Here is a 7,063-nt window from a genome sequence, read left to right on the forward strand (position 1 = left end):
TGGTCAGGCACGGTGCCTCACACGTATAATCCCAGCACTTTGGGGAGGCTCAGGTGGGAGGATTGCTTGAGCCTGGGAGTTCAAGACTAGCCTAGGCAACATAGCAAGACTTCATCTCTATAAAAAAAAATTTAAATGTTAGCTGGGCGTGATTGCATGCACTTGCAGCCTTAGCTACTTGGGAGGCTGAGGCCAGAGGATTGTCAGAGCCTAGGAGGTCAAGGCTGCAGTGAGCTGTGATCGTGTCACTGCACTCCAGCCTGGGTGACAGATCTAGACTCCAACTCAAAAAGAAAACAGATTCCATTTTGAAAAATCATACTTTTCCTTTTGTAAGATGTTTCTGTTGCTTAGAGTAAGATTTTCCTGAGTATGTTTTCTCCTCAAGTGCCGGCCTTGTGAGGCAGGGATTTAGAGAAGGCCAGAGTTGCTTGGTGGGTCGGTGGGTTGTCTGTGGGTGGGGTAGAGTGGACTGTGGCCCTAATGCTTTCCTGGAGGAGGGTGTGTCTTCTGAGTGGTGGCCCCTGGAATCCAGGGTCTTGTCTTGCTGACTCTGAGGCTGGGTTTGGAGAAGGCTGTAATTGTCCTTCAGATATCAGAATAAAATGGTATGCCACTGTTTCTGAAAGCAGTGTTTGCCTTTTCTGTTTCTAATAAGAGCCGGCACTTACTGGTCTGTCCTCTGGGCCACAGGATCTGAGGGGTGAGTGTTAATGCTCATGTAAAGGAGGTCTTGGGTGTCAGGAAGCCTGGGGAGAGTCGGAGCCCTGGCGTCGGGTCTGGCCCCTCTCCTTGCTGGGGGACACACCTAGTGAGCAGCCTGGCCCCAGTCACATCTCTGGCTAAGTGTGGGGTCCTCTTCACAGGGGTTGGGGACCCCCGTGAGGGCTTATGGCCACCCTGGGTCCCGATCCTCTGGAAGGCCTTGCTTGGCTGCTTTCCTCTGGGTCGGGCACTTACCTCCTCTGCTTCCCCCAGCAGCCCCTTCCCCTCTTCCTGCAGGACTCCTGTGTGGGCTGGGCTCTCTGTGTGCCCCTGGGAGGAGGGACACCTGAGCCTTTCTCAGGACCTCTGAATGACAGTTCTGCCCATGGGAGTGTCCGAGGCCAAGAGAGCTGTTCGCCTGGGCTGGAAGAAAGAGGCCCAGTCCTGCCTAGAAGTCTCTCCCACGAAGGCCTGAATCTGTGCGGTCAGACCGGTACTTTAAGTGTCTCTATCCCCTTGTTTCTGGAGCTTGTTTAATTTAATCTTTTCCGAAGATTCTTAAACAGATGTCAGTTTGTCTGAAGGAAAAACGTCACCGACGCATAGCCAGGAATGTGTTTGTCAGAGCCCCTTCCTGCTTCTCTTCACTCTAAAAAGTGATCCTAAGCCGGGCTCGGAGGCTCAGCCTGTCATCCCGCGCCTTTGGGAGGCTGAGGTGAGCGGATTGCCTGAGCCCGCGGGTTCGAGACCCGCCTGGGCAGCGAGACCTCATCTCTACAATAAATCAAAACATCAGCCGGGCGTGGTAGCGCATGCCTGTAATTCCGGCTACTTGGAAGGCTGAGGTGGAAGGATCGCCGGAGCCCAGCAGGTCGAGGCTGCGGTGGCCGGGAGCGGCCACTGCACTCTAGTCTGGGGCAACAGAATGAGACTCCAACTCAAAAAAAAAAAAAAAAAAGTGATCCTTTACCTCTGGGCTGGAGAGAGCTGCAGAGGAGGGTGAAAAACCTGGCTGTGGTCCTGCACCTTCCTGCAGGAGAGGCCCGGGCTGCTGGGGAGCCTGGGTCCCCTATGCCGGGATTGGGGTGCCTGGTTAGGAGACCTCCTTCTAAACCTGTTCCTAACAGGGAGGGATGCCCCCCCCAGCGACCTCAAGACCGAGGCCCCTCAAGCGCTGCCCTCTCCCTTTCCCCGGAAGCCCCGGTGATGAGTTACCACGTTGGTGCTGGGAGTGAGACTGAGGGGCTTCTGCGGAGGTGAGGAGAAGCCCCAAGATGGCGGAGGAGCCCCCAGGCACTCTGGGTCCAGCACCAGCTGCAGGGAAGGAGCCCAAGAACACACAGGCGCTTCTCTTTGAGGGAGTCAGGCTCACAAGCGGCTGGTGACCAAGATCTAGGCAACCCCGGGGAATCTGCCAGAAAGTGGCTGCATGCGGGTGGACACGCTCCCAGTGACTCCAGAGGCAGGACAAGCAGCAGGGCTTGCCTAAGAGACAAGGAACCCTAGGCATCCCTAGTTGCTGGACAGAGACACCATTGTGTCATAAACTGGTCAGTTCTCCTAGGCAGGCCTGGCACTGGCCGGGACCTCCCGCAAGGCTGGTTCTGCTGCTGACCACCTCGCCATGGCTGTGAGGTTCTGCATGGGGACACACCTCTGGCCAAGTTCCTTGTCTACGTTAAGTTCCACCAGAAGAATTGTTGCACGACACGTGTCTTCTTTCACTGAGTTCTAAGGTTACTTCATCCATTCCCCATTTCTCCCCCAATACCTGCTCTACCCAACTATAACCCTTTTTTTTGAGTTGGGATCTCACTCTGTCACCGAGGCTGGAGTGCCATGGCACGATCACAGAGATCACAGTTCATGTCGGCCTCGACCTCTTGGACTCAGGCAGTCCTTCCACCTCAGCCTCCCTAGGAGCTGGGACTATAGGCGCCACGCTATTAGGCCTGGCTAATTTTTAAAGTCTTTTTGTAGAGACGAGGTCTTGCTGTTCTGCCCAAGCTGGTCTCGAATTCCTGGGTTCAAGCAATCTACCTGCCTCAGCCTCCCAGAGTGCTACGATGACAGGTATGAGCCACTGCCTTCAGGCTCAGACAGTAAACTTACCTTCCCCTGTGCTGAGGATGTGCCTGTGGTCCCAGCACCGTCTGCTCTTCCTTGCCGTGAGGATGACCACCTTGAAAGGGCTGTGGTTGCCCTTCATGCTTTAGGGCAGGAAGGAGGTAGTCTGTTGGGTTGTGTGGCTACTTCTGCAAAAGGGGTGACTGTGTGGAAGTAGCCCAGAGGCGCCCAGGTAGATGACTGTGCCTTCCAGTAGCCCGAAGCTTGTGCGAACATGCCTTATGCCATAAAACATGTTTTGTGTGTTGAGCTCTGGTAATAACCTTGCGGGGTAGAGAGGACATGGGGGTCTTTGATCGTTCTTGGCATGAACGCCTGTTGGTGCCTGAATCCTTGTCTGCATCTGGCCTCTCTCTTGGATATCAGGCCCTACGTCCCCGAGGCTGACACCAGTAAGTGGCATTGAAGGAGTGGTCCCCAGTGCCAGCTTGAGACACAGGACTGGTTGATGGGGCCGTGGAGAATAATAGCTGCATGTCTCTGTCGTCTCTAAAGGACCATGGCTATGCCCTCAGCTTGCTTCGTCACTCTTCAGAGCTTCAGTTTCCTCATCTGTAAGATGCAGGGGTTGAAATAGCTGATCTCCATGATGCCTTCTACCTTAGACAATTCCTCCCCTGGGGAAGAGGAAAACTAAAGCATCCTGTGACCGCCGGAGGGTGTCTCGCCCGCATTCCCAGTTCCCGTCTGACCTGGACCTGATCCAGCCTCACTAGACAACCTTACTACCATAAATGGCTCATGGTACCTGGTAGTTGAGGTCCTTGTGCAGATACACGATTACGGAAGCCATAAACGAAACACAATTTTTTTTTTTTTTTTGAGTTGGAGTCTCACTCTGTCGCCCAGACTAGAGTGCAATGACATGCTCCTGGCTACCACAGCCTCAACCTCGACCTGCTGGGCTCCAGCGATCCTTCTACCTTAGCCTTCCAAGTAGCTGGACCTACAGGCACATGCTACCACGGCCGGCTAGTTTTTGATTTATTGAAGAGACGAGGTCTCGCCAAGTTGCCCAGGCGGGTCTTGAACCCGCAGGCTCAGGCTCAAAGTGCTGGAATGGCAGGCTGAGCCACCGAGCCCGGCTGAAACATGCATTTTGCTGAGCTTCTCATACTCGCCAGCCATAGAGTAAGGTGGCCTTTCAGTCTTGGAGGCAGGCGATATTCATGTTGTACAGACGAAGAAAGATTCAGAACAAGAAGCAAACTCTCATCTAACTCAAGTCTCTTCTTGCCACTGAGGGTGCCCTTCCGCCATGCTGGGCCACATCTGGTCTCTGACTGAGTTTCTTCTTTGCAGGAACTGAGCTACATAGACATGGGGGGGGGGTCTCACATCTTGGAGCCCGACTCTAGGCCCTATGGGAGATACAACCGTTTTGTTACTAGGCTTCTGCCTCTAGGGCTTCATGTAGTCGAGGTGAAGGGTGCAGTCAGACTTGTGGGGAAGGTAGAAGACATGGGGTCCTCAGGATTTCAGATGAGGGGAAGGGAGGTGCGGAAACGACGTTCTGAAGGGTGGGTGCCCTTTAGCTAAGGAATGAGGAAGGGGCCAGGTGTGGTGGCTCACGCCTACCATCCCAGCACTTTGGGAGGCTGAGGCAAGAGGATTGCCTGAGCCCATGGGTTCGAGACCAGCCCGGGCAACCTGGTGAGACCTTGCCTGTACAATAAATCAAGAAAAATTAACTGGGTGTGGTGGCACAGATCTGTGGTTCCAGCTACTTGGATCACCTGAGCCCAGCAGGTTGAGGCTGTGGTGGCCACAAATGTGACGCTGCACTTTTTGGGCAACAGAGTGAGACTCTGACTCCAAAAAAAAAAAAAGAATGAGGAGTGGGGGCGGAGGAGGGTGGCACAGGCAGCCTTTCAGGTACTTGTCAGACACCAGGAGGGGTGGGCTGGGTGGGCCTGATGGGACTGGAGGGCTACTTGTTGCCCTCTGTGTAGCTGCCCACATGTTGAGCACATCTCCCCCAAGCTCCCCTGGTCTGCCGGTTTCTCCTTTCTCTCCCCACATCATTCCAGCTTGGCTGTCATCCTAAACAGGTATCATGGGAAGGCACTGAAGGGAAAAGTACTTGCCCCATGGTGCTAATGAGGCTGCCCAGGACTGCTCCCTCTGTCCCCACAGACAGCAGTCAGCGTGTCTGGGTCTCACTCACCTTCACTCCTTGGTGAATGAAGCTGCATGCCTTTGACAAGTTATCAAGCCTTTCTGGGCCTCAGTTTCCCTGTCTGTTCAAGGGATGGACAAGAGGCACATAATCTGCTGGGGTGGCAAGAAGAACCAAGGAGAGTGTTTGGGTCAGATTTCCTGTAACTTAGCCTCTGAGACTTTGCTCCCCACAAAGGGTCTGTGGCCTGGCAGACGGGGACCCGCCGCCTTATCCATAACTGTCTTGATCTCAGTTTGCTTCCTGAGAGGTAGCCAGGGGCAATATGGGAGCTATAGTGTAGCCTTTTGGGTTTTTTGTTTTTTTTTTTTTGAGTTGGGGTCTGTTACATAGGCTCGAGTACAGTGGCACGCTCACGGCCACCACAGCCTAGACCTGCTGGACTCAGGCGATCCTTCCGCTTCAGCTTTCCAAGTGGCTGGAACCACAGGTGTGCGGTGTGTGCCACCGTGCCTGGTTAATTTTTTGATTTATTGTAGAGATGAGGTCTGGCCAATTTGCCCAGGCTGGTCTTGAACCCGTGGACTCAGGCAGTCCTCTCACTTCCGCTTTCCAAAGTGCTGGGGTGACAGGCGTGAGCCACCATGCCTGGATAGTGTAGCCTTGTGGATACTTTAGAATCTAAAAGATGGAAACTCAAGGAAAAGGGTCATCTGGCCCAGAGGGAAGCCTGGGAACAGGAATCTAAACTGGGGTTGAGGAAATGATCTCTTGGACTGTTCCCCCACCCCCATCCCAGCAGGGAAGTTTGCGCTGAGAACTTGGCATTTAAGGGGCCTCTGGGGAGGTCTGGCCAGAAAGGATCCCTTTGATGGAGGGTTTAAAATTAGCCTGGAAAAATGTGTGGCCCCTGGGGAGAACTGAGGCAGAGGTTTCTGTGCAGCTGCTCTGGCACTACGTCTTTGACCCATGCTGGGAGGGAGGGATGAGAGGTAAAAGTGGTGGTGACCAGGTCCACCAGCAGGACCCTGGGGCAACTCATTCTCTGGCTGGAGGTGGGGGTAGACCCCGAGCTCCCTGAGGGGCTGGGTACTTAGGTGCTCCTGTACTTCCCCGGCACCCAAAAGCAGGCACCCCCTCCGCCAGACTGGATATGCAGTCGAGAGGCCTGGGTTGTGAGTCCCAGGTCTGCTGTCTTTAATGAACGAGCAGTGTGACCTTGGGCGGGTCACTTATATTTGAGGATTTATGTGTATAACTCAGGGCCCTTACATCAAAGGACAGGGTAGCCTATCAGGGCTCAGATGTATAGGCTGGCTTTGTGCCAGAGTTCAGGAGCTCGGTTGTAAGATGTGAAGTACCAGTACCCCAGACCCAGGAGCACAGACTGGTAACATGGTGTATCTATGAGGGAAAGGGGGAAGATAAAGCCAGGCATGGTGGCTCATGCCTGTCATCCCAGCACTTGGGGAGGCGGAGGCGAGAGGATTGCCTGAGCCCAGCGATTCAAGACCAACCTGGGCAACTTGGTGAGACCATGTCTCTACCATAAAAAAAAAATTAGCCGGGTGTGGTGGCACATGCCTGTAGTTCCACCTACTCAGAAGGCTGAGATGGAAGCATCGCTTGAGCCCAGCAGGTCAAGTCTATGGTGGCCATGAGTGTGCCACTGCACTCCAGCCGGGGTGGCAGGGTGAGATTCCAACTCAAAAAAAAAAAAAAAAAAAAAGGCGGCCGGGAGATGCATCCTAAGTGGCTGGGGTTCTGCAGAGTGTGCTTGGCAAAAAGTGTGAGGAGAGAGATTTGTCTTGCCGTGGTTGTAGTCACCCTTGTGGGGGTAGGGGTGGGGGTGCCAGTAACCGGCAGCTGTCCTGGCTGCTTTCCTTGGACTTTCTTGGCTCTGTTCAGAGCTCTGTGTATGTTGGGTGTGATCTTCCCTGACACTGCTCCGTGTTCCTGATTCAAGCCATCGTCTCAAAAAGGCTGTAGCTTGGGTTCAGCAGGCCATCGCTGGAGTGTGCGGCAAGTTCTTTGGTACCACCAGAGAAGGGGATACAGCCCACTTGTGGGGCAAATAAATGTTTTCTTCTCTTTTTCTTTCTTTCCTTCCTT

Source organism: Carlito syrichta, unplaced genomic scaffold, assembly GCF_000164805.1.
Source record: "Carlito syrichta isolate Samal-C Ts95f unplaced genomic scaffold, Tarsius_syrichta-2.0.1 Scaffold315650, whole genome shotgun sequence".
In the NCBI taxonomy this organism is placed as follows: Eukaryota; Metazoa; Chordata; class Mammalia; order Primates; family Tarsiidae; genus Carlito; species Carlito syrichta.